Below are 18,432 nucleotides of genomic sequence, written 5' to 3'. Positions count from 1 at the left end.
TCGGCGAAGGTGTTACTAATTTTTCATCTCTCCGGCCTTCGACGAAAATCCTAATGTCTCTACAGTGGCGCCCGAACTAAAAGGGTGTTGGATGGTGAATCTCCACACCCAGGATTTGGGCTATTGAGTCCCTTAAAAACCCCAGTCGCCCTTTAAAAGGGGGTAAATATAAGGTATTTCTCCAACCTTCCTAGCGTGCCTTTGTGGTATAGTGGTTCTGCACACTGGGCCGGTATCCAGGGGTCCGTGGTTCGATTCCCGGCGAAGGCGTTTGCTTATTTTTCATCTCTATTGCTTCCAAAAAATCCTAATGTCTCTAAAGTGGCGTTCGAACTGAAAGGGTTGTGGATGATGACTCTTCCCACCCAGGATTTGGCGATTGTGTCCCCTAAAATCCCCAGTCGCCCTTTAAAAGGGGGAGTATATAAGGCATTTCTCCCGCCTTCCTAGCGTGTCTTCGTGGTGTAATGGGTTTTCACACTGGACCGGTATTCCAGAGGTCCGCGTTTCGATTCCCGGCGAAGGCGATTGCTAATTTTTCATTTCTCCTGCTTCCAAAAAAAAAAAAAAAAAAAAAAAAAAATCCTAATGATTTTTCAATCTAATCAAAAATATGGTTTAAAGCATCTGGTTGGCATCAAAAACACCACAATAAATACTGCTTGTCAAAGCGTTGATTGAAATCAATCAAAATTATTTGTTGCAAGCCGTTTAAGAACAACAAAATTGCTAATATTAAAAGCAAAATATTGGATTAACATGAATGAAACACGACATAAACGACAGAGAAATGATTGTTAGACAACAAATAAAATCAGGTGCTGAAATAAACTCTGTTGCAACATGTTATTCTGGAATCTTTTACCCTATCACATATGCCAACAGCATGCATTTTCTCATTCAGTTATTCGTAGTCTTCAAATAAGAACGATGTGATTTTTAAATAAAATAAGTTAAAATGTATTAAAGATACAGCCAAATACTTTTATATTATTTTGAAGCAAACTTTATGACACTCTGTTTTGAATAAAAAACAAACATCATTTAAATGTCCATCGTGAATACGAGCGAATTCAGTGTATACAGTTTTTGAGGACTATACAGTAACTCCAGCCTAATGTTTATTGCAATGTTTATTCTTATTACATCAGTAATTCATGGTTTGCTTGCATAGACCAATAATGACTTCAAATAATCCCACAAAAAGAGGTTATCTAAAGGAGTTAAATTTTAACCTTTAGGAGGCCAACTAACAGTTGCATTTAGTGAAATTATCCTTTCACTAAGTTTTTAGTTTTTGCAATGTGTTGATAGTGGTGTTAGTGCTGGGACATATGGCAGCCTCTTGTTAGAACCACAGGTCCTTCAAATAAATGTTCGCCAATCTGTCGACTAAAAAATTGTTATCATCAATTTGTATTGCTCACCAGTCACTATAAATGTATCTCTTTCCTCGTTTCGAGAAAAAAGTGGCCGATGATCCTACTATGCCATAAAACCTTTTGCGAATGCAAGGGTTTTTTTTGCAAGGGTTTTGCATCTCTTGTGAACTGTTTTGCACATCAGAAACCAAAATCTTGCTTGTTAACATATCCAATCAAGCAAAAATAAGCTTTATCAGAGAAGATGATATCTGATGCAAAATTAATATTTTTAAAGGTTTATTTAACCAGATGAATATTTAAAAAACTAAACTCAGTAGCGCAACAGCCCCAACGGGCCAATGCCTGCAGTGCCCCGAAATCTTCTTTCTTGACCGTGGGCCCCGGAGCATATGCTCTGAACATATGGTCATAAGCATATGCTCTGAACAAATGGTCAGCTTGTTGCAGGACCCCCAGTGTTTAGTCCCCAAGCGAACTTGGTACTCATTTTATTGACCCAAAGGATGGAAATCAAGAGATGAAAAGCTAAGTCGACTTTGCCCAGTCCGGGGATCGAGCCCCGGACCTGTGGTGCTGCTGCGCGATGCGTTAGCCACTGCGACACCGGACCTCAGATGAATATTTAGAATATACTAAATACAAGCAAAGAGTGATGACACTGAAAACATTTTAAACATTTCATTTTAAAATCATACCATTATTGGAATACTTTTTATAAAATGAAGCAAAGTATAATAATAATCATTTCGGAAAATTTTTCGTGGGCTGCAATATGAGCATTCCGTCAACAGAGAACCCTAATGGTTAAAACCCTGATTGTCTACACATTCAACCTTGAACTCTGAAGAGTTCATGGCAAAACTGATCAATACAGTATATGCTTGCATATAAATTGATCAATACAGTGTACGCTTGTATATAAATTGATCAGTATAATATATGCTTCTATATAAATTGATTAATACAGTATACTCTTGCATATAAATTGATTAATACACTATACGCTTAGGCTCTCAAATAAAATGTGGAAGCCTTCGTAGAGTATATTCTGTGAGAACCTAGTTTTCATATTTATTTTGACGCAGAAGAAACTATGAAAACCTGATGCATCTAACAATTCTGCACCTAGAGACATTGGCTACAACGAATTACCAGAGTTTCCCAGCTTCCGCCACACACTAATATTATATGAGCTGGTCTACAACGAGTTGTCTCATTGCTTATATTAATGAAATATTCTAGTGTTGATACTTTGTCAAAAGAATGCTAGAATAAAAGGAGGAGAGCAGGTACACGAACAGATTGCGTTATATAGAGCACATGTTATGAAATGGCATCTTTTAGGAAGACTTCACAAAACTCCTAAAATAACTTGTGCTCTTTATAAAACAATCTGTTTGTGAATTTGTATTACCATGGAAAAAATAATTATTCAAATAATCTTTTCAAAATATAAACGGAAGAAATGGTGTGAAGTAGAACGGACAAAATTGTTTTCTTTTTAGAACTACTTATAAAGGTATATCACTTCTGCCAAAGTATTGTAAATAAATTAAGGTTTCTATCATTTTAATGTTCCTTAATCAAGTGACAAGGATTTTGACAAGGACGTGCTTTCCAGTTGTTCGACACTGACACTGCTAGCTTGATCACCGTAGTGCATACTGATGGTTTTCGCTTCTAAGCTAAGATTTCATATGCACGGCCATCATTAAAGAAATATAGATGATATCCATAGATGCATTTTGCCTCATTTTAATGCCATCCCACTGGATGACTTTTCAGACTAATAGAAACAATAGAAACTACGTCTCGGATAATGTAAAATTCCCCAAACCGCAAGGTAACTAACTATCTTCAAAGTTATAAGGTCTATTTGTAGATCTTAATTATGAAATGTTCTAGCACGGTTCATTATTTTTCAGCATTTCTTTCTGTTTGAAGACGATTTAGTGCAGCCTAGGAGTGACTGTTTATTAGGAAGTATTTAGCATTTCTACCTTCTGTTTTTCGAAGCAGGCCATAAATTCGATTTTAGATAGATATAGAGTTCCATCTATAATACTCACTCTATAACACGATTTCAAATTCTGACGAAACTATTGCCGAGGGTTAAGCAATTATTATCCCTCGTCAAATTGTAAAATTACAAAATCAATGCAATAAATATTGAATTCTTTTTTAAAATTTTTAGAAAAGCTTCAATTTCGCATATAAATCAACATATTAAATTTTTAAATTTATTTCAGATATAAAAATATTTCAAATCTGAAATTTAAATTTTCATGTTATGTCTAAATCATTGCAATATTTTGGCAGTATCATATTTCAGACGCATGGAAAAGGTATCAAAAGCAATTCACTAAGCATTGTTATAATTCTAGCTTTACAGAAACTTGTATGGCTTTTGTGCAAAACAACAATTCTATTTTTTTTACAGTAAAAAATTACTGTAAGACTCTATGAATTTTTTATTCGATCTTTCGTTATATATTATCTTCTTTGTATACACAAACATGTGTTTGGGAACATTAAATTGAAAATCTATAATAACGATTTAGTATGAAAATTTCTCCTTAAAGCATTCTTATGCAAAATTTTGTCATTTTTCAAGGAGGCAAAATTGTCTACCAGATTTTGGTCCTCATTCTTAACGTTCTTATCTACATCCTTAAGGGATTATTCTGCTCTGTACTTTCGAAAACTGTGTTCAGAATTTAAAATTTATAATGTAGATGGGAGCATCGATTTTGCCATTAAAAGTTCAAGTAGGCGTGACCAGAGGTAAATGGATTCAACTTCCCATCGTTAACATTCATTTTAGATACATTTGGAGTCTTGGAACTACGAAGAATGTTCGTAGCAAGCGGTGAAACAATTTAGAAAACGCTGCCCCGAAGTAAAACTATCAATCAGTTCCAGGGCATATCGCTGAGTTTAATATGAAGTAATGATATACTTCGAAGAGATGATTTGTCTGAAAAATAACAAATAAAGGAACTCCACTTAAAATTTAATGCTAATAACTATCTCATTTGTTCGTTAAATTATGTCTTGACTTTTATGATGAATTAAAGATAATGGCTGAATTCCTGATACATTGATCTCAGCAGTCAGAAGGTAGGAATGATATTATCGTCGTATTAACGAGACAAATGCTAAAAATGTTATGGTTAATGGAATCAGGAACAGAATAATTAGTTAAGCATTGAAAGAATGTTGTTTCATCGAGGTAAGATTAATTTTTACTTTAAAAAATTAAAATAGACCTAAATTATATACGACTACTTAAAATGCAGTTTACGGAATTTTATGGTTTTTAATACTTTCATACATTAGTTTTTCTGATGTAAAGAAAACAGTTCGAATTGACAAGTATCTCAAAATTCGAGCAAACTTGCTTATTTAAAAAAAGGTTAAACTGGACACCTTTTTCCGAGAATTCATGCTGTCACTTAAATTTTGATGTAAAATTTATTTTATTGTAAGGTCATAAGTAATAATAGACTTGTTAGAAGTAAAAGATTGGTTATTTAGTTTTTGAAAAAGATTTGCGTAATTGGTTACTTTGATTAATTTTGATTTAAGATTAAAAAAATGAGAGTAATAAAAAAAAAATCTGAAAGGTTTCAGATTTTAAATGAAGTCCAAAGGGGCGTTTTTTTAACGTTTGGTGTGTTATCTTTATTTATTAAATATCATGTTTGCACTTAAACCATAAAATTCAGTTCAGTAATAAAACAAATTCAAAATTTTAAATTTGGTTTTCCACATGCCCATATTCGTAGGAGGATTACGTCATTCAAAATTCGATGGCTTTAGGTACCGGTGTTTTATCACAATGCAAGAAATATACATACATTTATGCAGATTTTTCATTATTTAATTTTTTAAAATATAATGCAGGACTCTAACATTTGGTGGCAGCAGTTTGAAAAGTGAAACGGACATTTATAGTGATTCAACGCCAAATCGCAAAACGAAAACAGTAGTCCTTCAGGGACAAAACACCTTTGGATTAACAAAAATGCAAAAAAGTACTTAATAAAATAAGCTCTTATAAAATAATTATTGAAATAAAAGAATAAAAATAATGTGTTATATAGTTTAATGAAATCTAGAAATAAAATCCTTCTCTTTAAAAATTTATCTCCAATTTTATATCACGAATACGAAAGTCGTTGCTGCCTTAATAACGAAATTTAATAATAGAATTGTATTGTCAAATGTATAAGCCGTTATCTTTATAAATATAAAAGCTCCCCACGCTTTTATTACTCGTGATATAAATTATAAATGATTTATGTAAATGGAACGATTTAACCTCTTGTTCCCATTAAATTATATAACTTATTTTTCTTCTTTTACTTCATTAGTTATTTTATGAATGAATTTTGAAAAGAAACTTATTTTAGGAAACTTTGTTTTCCTTTTTTAAAATTTTGATGCTTTTTTCTTTATATCAGAAAAATTAATGTATGAAAATATTAAAAACCATAAAATTTCGTAAACTGCATTTTAAGTAGTCGCATCTAATTTAGGTCTATTTTAATTTTTTTAAAGTAATAGTTAATCTTACTTCTCTCGATGAAACAACATTCTTTCAATGCTTAACTCATTATTCTGTTCCTGATTCCATTAACCATAACATTTTTAGCATTTGTCTCGTTAATACGACGATAATATCATTTCTACGTTCTGACTGCTGCGATCAATGTATCAGAAATTTAGCCATTATCTTTTTATTTATTTACGAAATAGGGTGTCTGGGTAAGAAACATGAAAAAACTGTCTCATCAGGTGCAGGCTGCCACCCAGACGGTATAGTGCGGTACCGAAGGTTTGAGTTCCGGAGAAGACACGGATGTTTGTAAATATATAGTGTCTTTGCGGTATGGGGGCACTCTAAATATATGACGAGCTTTAAGTCCTCTCATGTGATTTGTTGACACGGGAGAGGGCTAGTAGACCACTGGACCAACTCCGAGGTCTCTCCCTCAAAATTGGGAAATTAAAACAAATAAATCCGTTTTTTACTTTTCAGCACCGATGTAGTAGGTTGATTTCATAAAACCAATATATATTCCAAATTAGGAAAAACAGCAGTGTTATACTGACGTAGATTTTGAACAAGACTATACCGATTTTGAGGGCGATCAGACCTAGGTCCCTCTTCTGGAGTAAAAAGAATTTTCAGAATTCCATCCCTATGAGGCATTACTTCCTTCGCTTTTTTTTTTTGGTTAATATTCTTTCTATTAAAGGGCAGCATTATAGTTAGCTAGTAATAAGTTCTGGAAAATTATTCGTATAACTTTTCTTTTTCCTTTTCTGTCTCTGGTATTACATTTCATTTAAAGTAAAGAAAGCAATATTATTGAACTGCTGAAACAATTGTTCTAGAATGTAGGCAAATGAACGCTGGATTTCTTACACTGAGTTGAAAAAGATTTGCAAATTTTCTGGATTATTGTAAATAAAATATTGGGAGTTGCAGTCCTGTCATCCAGCATGTATTTTAATTCTTTTTTTCAATATTAAGTTACAGGGGATATTTTCCTTCGTGGTGTAAATGGAAGCACGCTCGACGCGCATTCCGCAGGTCCGGAGTTTGAATCCCGGCGAGGGTAGTGCACATTTTTCACATTGCTGCATCGTTGTAACCTAATGACTTTAAAAAATATTAAATAACTATCTATTTTTTCCTTCAAAATGTATTATTTAATTAGTCCTAGATAATTTAAAGTCCATTCACGAAATCTAACTCGAGTAACTCATAATTATATAATGCAATTATAGTGGACTCTCTCGTGGCGACCACTCCCTATTTAAGAATGTTGCTGTTGTTGTGTAACTTATCTCACTTGCCCCACAGTGACATCAAAACAAGCCCACGTAATTGATCGTGGCAAGGAGAACAAGACTGCACCTGTCGTTAGCAAAGCTTTGAGCACCATATAGAGGACAGTACGACTTCGCTCATTTCCGCCCCCGATTTTGAAGGACAGGAGGTCCGATGATACCCCCCCCCCTCTTTTCCTGCCCTCAACCTCTCGAGGGAACTTTCGGTTCGCCGCATATTTAGCGTGCCTTCGACCGCATGGACTCTATACATTTACAAATATCTATGCTTCATGTGGAATTCGAACCCAGCCTCTTCGGTAGCCTCCCCTAATCAATATACCGTCTGGGCGGCATATTTAAAAATATGCAGTATTTCTTTAAAAATAAATACATATCAGTATTAAATAATATCTTTCAAAGATGATCACCTTTTCAGAAGAACTTCTAGAGCCATGGGTGCTCAATTTGAAAAGATTTAATTTATTACCTCTTGCCTCTCAGTTATTGCAAGAGTTGTCAAAATAAATTGAGTGGCAAATGATAGCTTTCTATCCATTGTATAAGATAAAAGTCTATCTGCCGTGTGAACGATCAAACAAATGTTCTAGACTATAGTATGTCATATTTAATGTCAAAAGCATAAATGCTTAATTATATTCAAGATGTATAAAAAATTGACAATTAGATATACAACAAATCATATAAATTAGTTGTATTATGAGTTGCAGAAATTAGGGATATAAGCAATAAATTTTTATGTTATTAATAGAAAAATATCTCTCATTTCAAAAGACATTGAAACGGGGCCCGTCTTTCTTTTCCAGGAAGGAAATATTTAGGCAAATTTTTCTAGTTTTGAGTTTCGAATTGACTTGCTTCTTTTTTCGCTTAATTAGAATTATATCCACGAAAAGTATAATAAGAATTATTTATAAACTACACAACTAAAGTATTTATGCAATAAATTTTTTGTTAGAAACAAATAAATATACCTTACTACTAACAATTCCACATTTGTCGTGTTTGTTATGTAGATAAAGGCTTTACTGAAGAAGTAATATATATAAAGACGGAGATTGATTTATTTATTCTATGCACGTTAATTAAATTTGTTTCGTAAACTGAAATAGGATGGGCCTTGTGATTAAATTTTTCTCTCAATCAAAGCACATTTTATTTTAGTTTCTTTGATCCCGAACAATTTTCCAGAGTTGGGATTTGGAGTTTGTTTTTACAAGAAAATTGACTTGGTTTTCTAGTTAGTTAAGAAAGGATTAGTTGATTTTATTTTTGATCGGGGGAAGAGAGGATATTTTCTTTAGGTCTGATTTGCTCTGAGTTTAAGTAAGACACTCATTCGAATATTGAGTTTAATACTAGATTTAATCTTAGAGAAATTCATTTAAAAAGTGAATATGATTTTACGTTTCTTTAGAAGAAAGGGAGAAGAATCGTAATTAATATACCGATAAAAATTTTAATTAAAAATTCAGGTTTAGCGTCATCTCCCACCCCCAAAAAAATCCGAAAGGTAGCAAGAAAGTCATATTGCTAATATTCATATCATCTGTAAAAGAATACTTTCTTTAACCCTTTGATGCGCGCGATATTATTTTTATATTTTTTTTAACTAAAAACTCTAGAAATTGAATATTATGATCTTAAAGACAAATAATATATGAATTAAAAAAATTCTACTCTTGCCCATTGTTCTGTGGGTGGTGGTCGCACTGTAAAACCACCGCGCGTCTAGGACTTTGAAACTTAGTGTTGAAGTAGGAAAGAAAACTTACCATTTTCCGCGCGCGTTCCCAATAAATGACGAAATTTACGGATTTAAAAAAAAATCTATGTAAGAATTGCATTATATATATATTTTTTTACATTATTTTACAAAGTAAATGGTCCGAAAAAAATAAAAATAAATAAACATTTATGTAATATTTCTATAGCAATGAAAATATAAGTACCTACATAATAAGGACATTTGGATAAATGTATTAAAAAATTCAATAAAATAAGGATAAAAAAGAACTCAGTGTTTTTTTTTAATTTCAAAGAATTAATTAGAATTTTTTTTTTTTTAATTTTAAACATTTTAAACATTTTTTGTGACACTGTTCAAAGCATGTTTTGTCTCTTTGGTACATGCATAGACCCACATTGCACGTTTCGCACATACATCTTGTTCTATGTGGTTTCTTCCTTGTGCTACAAAATGTACACTGCCTGGATTTAAATTTCCATTGGTATATGTCCAGCGTTATTTAGTTTCTTTTCGTCTGGTACATGAAATTTGTGGTTTTTTATGTTAATGGGGATGGCTTGGTCTTTTTGGCTTTGGATTATTAGTTTCCCATTCATACTCATTTTATTCATATTTCGTCCAAAAATATTCAGAAAATAATTTTAGTTTAAATAAAACTTTTACGCAATTTCTATTTTTAATTATAGCAAATTATATTTACATTAAATTTAAACCACAGGAAATAATTTATAAAATCACAATACTAGCTTGGGGAGCAAGTGTGTTGATGTCAGAGAAAAGTATTTGGAAAAGAAAGACCTATTTACTGGGCAGGTGCATGTATTGTTTAGTAATAAAATAATTCTGTGGTTTCAAAGCTCTTTATCTATATCCAGGTAAAAATAAACATTGCTATTTGAAAAGCAAGCGAACGCCTTTGAGAAGCAAACGCCAGTGGTTTCAAGGCTCGACCACCGAGCCTCTAGAGGATTGTAAGCATTGTGACACAATGCTCTAGTGGCGCTGTGGTCACGCCCTGAAACCACATAGCAAATGCCATACATATAGAGGGTTTTTTTATATATGCAGTTTAATTACTGCAATTTTTTTATTGTTTATGATAAAAATCATGATGTGCGATGACTAACTTTTGAAATTTAAAGTTGTTTATATTAATAAAAGGAAGTTATTTTGTCTCATCGAAAACGAATTTTAAAAAGCTTCCGATCTGAAGTATTAATACCTAAAACATATATGATTCTGCAGTCATTTTGTGTTATTTAGATGTAAAAGATCAGTAATCAATTCATTTTCACTCAAAAATTTCGGAAAAAAAGAGGAGAAAAAAATTTCGAAAATTGGTGGTTTCAGGGCGCGACCACCGCGCGTCAAAGGGTTAAAATCTTGACATTTTTTATGTAATACACTAGATCCAGAATAGCTTATTTTAGCACAGGTATTAAAATAATTCCTCAACTAATTATTTTATACATTGCGCTGATTATTGTGATAAACTTTGAATGGCAAACATAGGAAGTTTCTTCATTTAGCATCTACATAGGGAACACTAGGCGATCTACCCAGGGGCATATAGATAGGAGGCACGTGCGTTACCTTTATTTATTAAATATTTTGTTCTTGACACTTAATTCATAAAATTCAAATCAACAGCAATATCGTAAAATAATTTTAAAATGAGCATATCTTAAGAAGCGCTAGAGATTAATTTTTTTTTTCAGTACAGTGTTGCCATTGTTCGCTTTGAAATCTTTGAGTTTGTTAATCAAAAATTCTTTAATGTTTGACAAAACATGAACTACATAATAAAACAAATTCCAAATTAGGACTTCCAGATGCCCATATTCGGGTGGAAACGTACGTTATTCAAAATCTGATGGCTCTAGATACCGTTGTTTTATCACAATGCGAGAAACGTATATGCATCTATGAACATTCTTCGTTATTTACTTTCTTTAAATACAACAATGGGTTCTAATATTTAGTGGCAACGATTTAAAAAGTGATTCGCCGTTTATAGTAAAGGGACGCAAAATGCCAAAACGAAATTAATAGCCGTTCTGGGCTAACGCTTTTTGGGCTAAAAATACTTCGATCAATTTTTATAATTTTGAACAATATAATGTTATTTTGAATAATTTAATGTTGAATAATATAATGTTATAATTAGAATTTATGTTATTTATATTGTAAATTCTATTACTTACTAATTTAACCAATGAGACATAATAGGAATAATTTTTTTCCCGTATAAACATTAATAAAGCAAACTGAATTGCACTGAAGAAGTCAATTTGAATACCGAAGAGAGCAAGCGTTGTTTAATATGTTAGAGCCGTATGGCAGAAGTTTGATTTATAACAGTCACTGACGACTTTAGTGTATAGGGTCGGCAAATTTAGTTAGAAAACGAGAAAGTCGTTTGAAGTTTAATGGCTCATCCACAGTTATCAATAAAAGATCATCGGTCAAACAAAAGGCTTAGAAAGTTTTCACAGTCTCCACTTCCGAAAAGTATCTGAAACTAACTTCCACCGGTTAACCAGTATTTCTTCGAAAACGAATAAATAAGCACACGAATGGTAATCATTTTCTGTAAGGAGATACCCTCTATGGGAGCGCAAAATTACGTGGAACTACAGGTGTGGTCGTTTTCGAAATATTTCAGTACATAATTTCTAAGAACGGGAAAAAATAAGATGGTAGAACGTGACAAAATTTAAAGCCTCCCATCTTTTACGATTTGTTACTTTAAAGTAAAATGGACAAATGAATACACTATTTTATTGAGCTAACTGTAGTAAACAATTTTAATTGGTATTTGTTTTTCCCTTTGAAAAAGCTTATATTTGCTTATGGGGCCCCCTTCGAAGATCGAGGCCTCTGGCAGCAGCCAGGTTTGCTAGCTGCTTAACGCGCCTCTGACTGTTGTTCAATATTTTTAGCCCAAAGAGACATTCGCCCAAATGCTCTCTAAACGTGTATATGTGTGTAAATGAAAAAATATCCCTTTGAACGTAATATAAAATCTGAAAGCTTTAAGAGTTTTTTATTAGTTGTATTATTTTTTTTTATTCTTTCTACAAATATCTGAGAAACAACACACTACATTTATTTGCAATTTTTTTGCATATGAAATTTTATATCTTTTCAAAATTTTCGGCATAGCCTAATTTCTTAGCCGTCTTGAAACGTATAGTTTATCAGCATCTCAGTGACAAGCAATAAACTGATTTACAGTTTTCTGTACATTAAATCTCTTGCAGCTTTATTTTTAAATCTGAGGACGTGTTAGAACTACCACCTGAATGTTTTGATATATTAAAAATAATTACAACATTTCATATTTTTGCAATGAAACTAGGTAATGAATAATTCCAGTAAATTTAACAAAACTCTGTAATAAAATCTATTAGTAATGTGCATTCAAAGCTAGAGAATTGAATTTTGGTTACTAATCGATAAAAAATATTTCTAGTATTTAAGATGATCTCAGGTCAGAAAATCTTAGTAAATATTAAAGTTTAAAAGAGTTAGAGGCTATCCTATTTATAGAACAAAAGCATATTAGTTCCGGATCTAAACTATCACCACAAATAATTAAAAAAATTACGAAAATACTTGTTTTGAGCTTATTATATTAAACAAAACTCGGCGGCACAAGCAACCATGGCCTTAGAGAGCCATACCCGACTGTGGCCTGATATCTGCTTTTTAGACCGTGGGCTACGGGATGTTTGTGCATCTTGGCCTGGACAAGTGGTCAGCTTGTCACAGGGCCTCGGTGTTTAGTTCTCAAGCGAACTTGATACTTATTTCATCAACCAACTCCAGGGATGAAAGGCTGAGTCAACTTTGCTCTTATTATGTTATTTTAACAAAATTGATAACATATGACGAAAGCGCATTAAATTAAATTTGCTTTTGAAATGAAAATAAATTAATGGGGATTAGTTTACGCATAACAAGATTTCACACATTTTAACTTTCTGACAATAAATTGCCTATGTTTGCGTATGACTTGAATATCTCTGCTGTCACTAGAAGTGTTTAAGACATCGTCGTCTTTTTCCTCTGTTAATGAAATTCTTTCAGTGATATCTTTAGTAGATCAGCGAAAGTCTTCTCTGCTGTTGATCTTTTGCATGCTGTACGTAAAAATTCAATTATTAATCATTCTAATCGTGTTTTTATTGGATCATTATATAACCCTACATAAGAAGCAGTCAATAACTTTACTTCACCCTGAAGGCTGCCAGTGCGTTCTTCATTAGGATCATGTTTGAAAAAATGATGACCAATTTTCTCGCCAGTGTCATACCTCCTTTTACTAAATATACGTTTAGAACTGTAACATTTCTTTATTATATGTATGATCTGTGTGGTCTAAAAACAACTTATAATATTTCATTTTTGATTAGGGCTTTGTGGAGTAGTAGTTTATCAATATTTTCGAACGATTTAAATTATTATTGAATTATTATTATTGAATCCTTGTTCACCAATTCTGTATGCCGTTGTAACGATGGTGGGAAATTCAGTCGTGTCAAGGAAGGGATCTCACCTTTTTAGACATTGTGGCCAAACCTCTTTGCAACACTCATTGTAAAATTTGTTGCTTTTAGTTCAGTTAAGGGTAATCCAACTTGATTGATACAAGCTATAATTGAGAATTTCTTCCACACATCAATGATCTTTAGTGTTTCATCATTCAGTTTGTCGAAAGCATGCTTCAATGTTCATTTTACACAGTATGCTTTAAATGTCGCAACCATACCTTGGTCTCTTAGTAGTAACAAAAACGCTGTGTTACGTGGCAGAAATAAAATTTGTTCTTTTAGGTGTTCCAAGTCAGGATGGCCAGCTGAATTATCAAGAATCAAAAGAACTTTAAATTCGAGATCTTTTACATTCTTATAACATCAGGGACGTCAGGCGACTTCAGAGGAGAAATATTTATTGAATTATTCTACAAACATAACTGCGGTCAACCAGAGATATAGAAATTGTGTAGTTGCAAGAAGATTAAAGTCTTAGCGCGAAGCCATCTTTGAAAACGGCTATTGTATTTCCGTCTTAGCTGGCAAAAAATCCTAGCTGGGCAGCTATCCTTGGCGAAAAATTAGTCGCCAACGGCGAAATATTGGGCGCTAACGATTAAACGAGGAGGTGCGAATAATCAGAAAGCACTTTGAAAAATCTTTATATTCATTGCATCTACTTTATTCGAAACCTTACGGATGCTGCATTTGATTGCGTCTAATAGAAAGCAAATGTTACAGAATGAAGCACTGTAGTAATCTGAACGTGGTTTGCATAAAAAAAACTAGGTAAAAATGCAGACAGATTGCATGCAGTGTTGTGAAAAATTATCCCTTCATAACCTATCAGTAAAATAGATTCATTTGCTGATAGGTTATGAAGGGATTACTTTGTTGATAATCTACAAAGTAGATTGTGTTACACAAACTATCAGCATTTTTTTCCGGAAGCCTTTCTTAAATAAATATAAGACAGAAGTCTTTCTTGAATTCTCAACTACCGGGATCATAGGCAATTAGATAATATAAAGTACACAATGGACAGCTTACTGAAGCTGTATTAGACATATTTACAATTTCTATATAAAAATGTTTTGTTTTTGTACAGTGTTGCCATTGCTCGCTTTGAAATCATTGAGTTTGTTAATAAAAAATTCGTTAACGTTTCAAAAAGTATGAATAGATAATAAAACAAATTCCGAATTTTGGCTTCCACATACCCATATTTGGGTAGAAACATACCTTATTCTAAATTCGATGGCTCTAGGTACCGTCTTTTTATCACAATGTGAGAAACATACATACATTTATGCACATTCTTCATTATTTAATTTCTTTAAATATAGCATAGGGCTGTAATATTTGGTGACGACAGTTGAAAAAGTGAACCAATATTTATAGTTAATCAACACAAAATGCCAAAACGAAATTAATATACCATCAGGGGTAATAACATAATTAATTTAAATAACAAAATTTGACTTCGTTAGAGCAAGCGTAAGAGTTTATTTGAACAACTATATTTCATACGTCTTAATTTGCAATATTGTTCTGAAGGAAGACGTTTAACAAAAAAAAAAAAAAAAAAAAAAAATCACACTAATTAGATATCTTTTAAGATTTTAACAGTTTAAAAAAATGGGGCAGTTTTTAAAGAGCGAAAGCAGCAGTTTAGAAATATGAACTTTATAATTAAAGGTTATTTCATTAATAACTAATTCAAACATACAGGTAACAATAAACATTTTATATTATTCTAATCCAGATGTTGAATAAAATGAAATTTCTCTGACAGCGAAGTAAACTTGGCGTGAATGTCTTTAAACTGGTATGTTCTTTGTTTTGAACGTAGCACTGAGGTGTAGTTTGCAAGTGGAAAATTGAAACGCTAATGACTGCGCGAAAGTAAAATAAACACTCTATTTGAAGTAGAGTTAGATAATGAACGAGCGGAGTGCAAATTAAGAAGGGAAAATGTCATTCGCGTGACATTTAAAGAATAGCAGTCATAATTATACATCCTTTTTTGAATTTAGCATTAAACGCAATAAAGCTTTGCATGCGTTCGGGTGAAATATTTTAAGTAAATATATTTTTCAAAGTATTATAAATTTTAATACATTTTATAACATGGCATTTTGGAATGATATATATGTTTTAGAGAGATATAAATGTTATAATAAACATTCATCATATTTGCTTTATTGAATGTACCATTGTATCTATGCTATTATTTGATTATTTGCCTGCATACGTGTTTTTTGGAAGCAAAAGGTAGTGAACAGTAATACAGTACTAATTCAGAAGTCAAACAACAAAAATCAGCGTTAATTTACAAAATTTTCACAGGACTAGTTTCGATGGTTTTACCGAACCATCATCTTCAGCTGCAAAACCGCAGCTGAAGATAATCAATAATAATTTAAATAATTGAAGGATTCCACATACCCATATATTATACCGAAACTAATATTGTTTTCCTTTGTTATAATGCAAACATTTGAATTTGAATTAAGCTCACATAATATTAAAACTAAAACATTTAAAACTGAATACCTAAGTAACACAAATAAACATGCAATGAATTATAAAATAATGATCCTATTGTGGTATTTCAAAAAACATATTGTAGAGTCATTAGGCTTTTTCAGAAGATGAAGACGTGAAAAATATGCAACGTACTCGCCGGGTTCGGGCTCTAGACATCTCGAATGTGCGCTGAGTGTGATAACATTACACCACGAATGCATGCAGAAAGGAGGGAGAAAATGCCTTATATATTCCCCCTTTTAAGCGGCGACTGAGAATCAGAAGACACAATCGCCAATGCTGATGATGAATTAGTGTCCACCATCTTTTAGTTTTGGTGTCACTGTAGAGTCATTAATTTTCTTTTTCAGATTAATTTTCTTTTTCAGAAGTTGAAGACGTTAAAAATATGCAGTGCACTCGCCGGACATTTCGAATACGCGCCGAGTGTGCTACCATTACATCACAAAGGCAGGCTGAAAAGTGGTAAAAAATACCTTTTAATATTATATATTACTCGTAAGTAGAAAACTGAAAACTAAATAGGAATGTGAAAGAATATAACGTATAATAAACCAAAATTTAAGCCTGAAATCTCTTGAATAGATGATGTTAACGAACAAAAATCTTTTTCTGCATTTTATTGTGAAAAACACTATTATGAAATCAGATTTTCTGCAGTAGTGATCATGTTATGAAAGAAGAATATTCAACGGATTCTATTCATGTATGCTAAGATACCATGTTCAATCAGACAAAAATCGATGATGTTTCGGGACAAGAACCATTTCCTGAAAATTCAAGGCTATTCATAAGCTCCTCGAAAATAAAACTAAAAGCATCCAATTTCATTTAGGGAATAAATATACATTAAAGTTATTTGCTCATGAGTTACATATAAATAGGCCTGAATCAATGGCAATTATGACGCATTTGCAAAACAATTGACCTACACAAATATCTGAAGATATCTAAAAGAGATTTTCTCTTTATAACTTCTGTGCACAAAATATTGGCATTGTTTGTGTGAGATAAGAAGTGCGGACAGTCCGCAAGTATTATTTCAACACATTTTTGTCTAAAATGGTGCATTAAAATTCGCTGTTTAAAAACGAATTTCTGAGCTCTTAACACATCTACAGAAAATGTTGTTGCTACATTTTCGCATCAAATGAGGATAAGATACTAAGGAAATAGATACTAAGAGAGAGACTTCTTTTCCCGGAAATAAAATTGTCGACAAATAAAGAAGCGAATATTGAGCTTGAAATTTTTATTAACTCTAATATTAAACGCATAACGAGTTATTTTGAATTTGAATCGAATGAAGCTGAACGTGGCAAGTATGAATGTTCTTTAAGAACTTAATGAAGATTCTCTCAAGTAAACAAAAAAGGAAAACTAGAAAGAACAAATTGATTAGTTTGTAAAGATTTTCTACTGTGTACTTTAAGTTACAGTTGAATGCTAAGAATCTTCCGAGTTCTTCTCGGAATTCTGAGTTCCATACTCAAGGACCCCATTCCGGATATGAATCCCTGGGGTATTTACAGGATTCCTTGCCAGTGCGGTTTAATTTACATTGGCCAAACTAAGAGAGCCTTAAAATTTCGCGTCAAAGAACATGAGGCATATGTATAAAAAAAGGAAACACAGAAGTCTTCTGTTGCTCAACATTGTTGGTCCGAAAATCACACTTTCAATTTTTCTGCTGCCAAAATTATTCAAAAAACATCTTCCATTGGAGAACTGGATTTTCTAGAGGCATTTCACATTCATAAAAATCTTTCTGTTCTAGTTAACGATCCTAATTCCAATCCAAATTTGCCTTCGGCTTTTAGAGAAATTATGTTTTAGTTCTGGTTTCGCCAACAGATGGCGCCACTTGCTTATTCTTGTCCAGGCTTTCTTATCTTATCTAAACATTATTTCCTATCTTGTTCTTTTGCGGTTTTGCAGCTGAAGATGATGGTTCGGTAAAACCATCGGAACTAGTCCTGTGAAAATTTTGTAAATTAACGCTGATTTTTGTTGTTTGACTTCTGAATTAGTATTTATTCGGCGTGTTATTGTGTCTTAGTAATACAGTAATTTAGACAATTTATGATTGAAAAGTATTATACCCAAGTACTTAACGCTGATTATAAAATTGTTCGAATGCTCAAATACATTTTTTTTATGTTAACTGTATATTCGTCTTTCTAAAACTAATGTTTCCAGGGCTAGCCATAAAACTCATTGTGTTCAGTTTATTTATTACAAAGCTATGCATGATACGTTAAAGAATTCGGAATCAAACTGAAAATTTGTATGTCATTTTCTAAAGTTCCTCTTTTCAAATCAGTTTAATAATTACGTATAGTATTAT

This window comes from Stegodyphus dumicola, chromosome 6, assembly GCF_044657685.1.
Source record: "Stegodyphus dumicola isolate Sdum_Otavi_A_Nest chromosome 6, ASM4465768v1".
Taxonomy (NCBI): domain Eukaryota; kingdom Metazoa; phylum Arthropoda; class Arachnida; order Araneae; family Eresidae; genus Stegodyphus; species Stegodyphus dumicola.
This window is presented reverse-complemented; position numbering follows the sequence as displayed.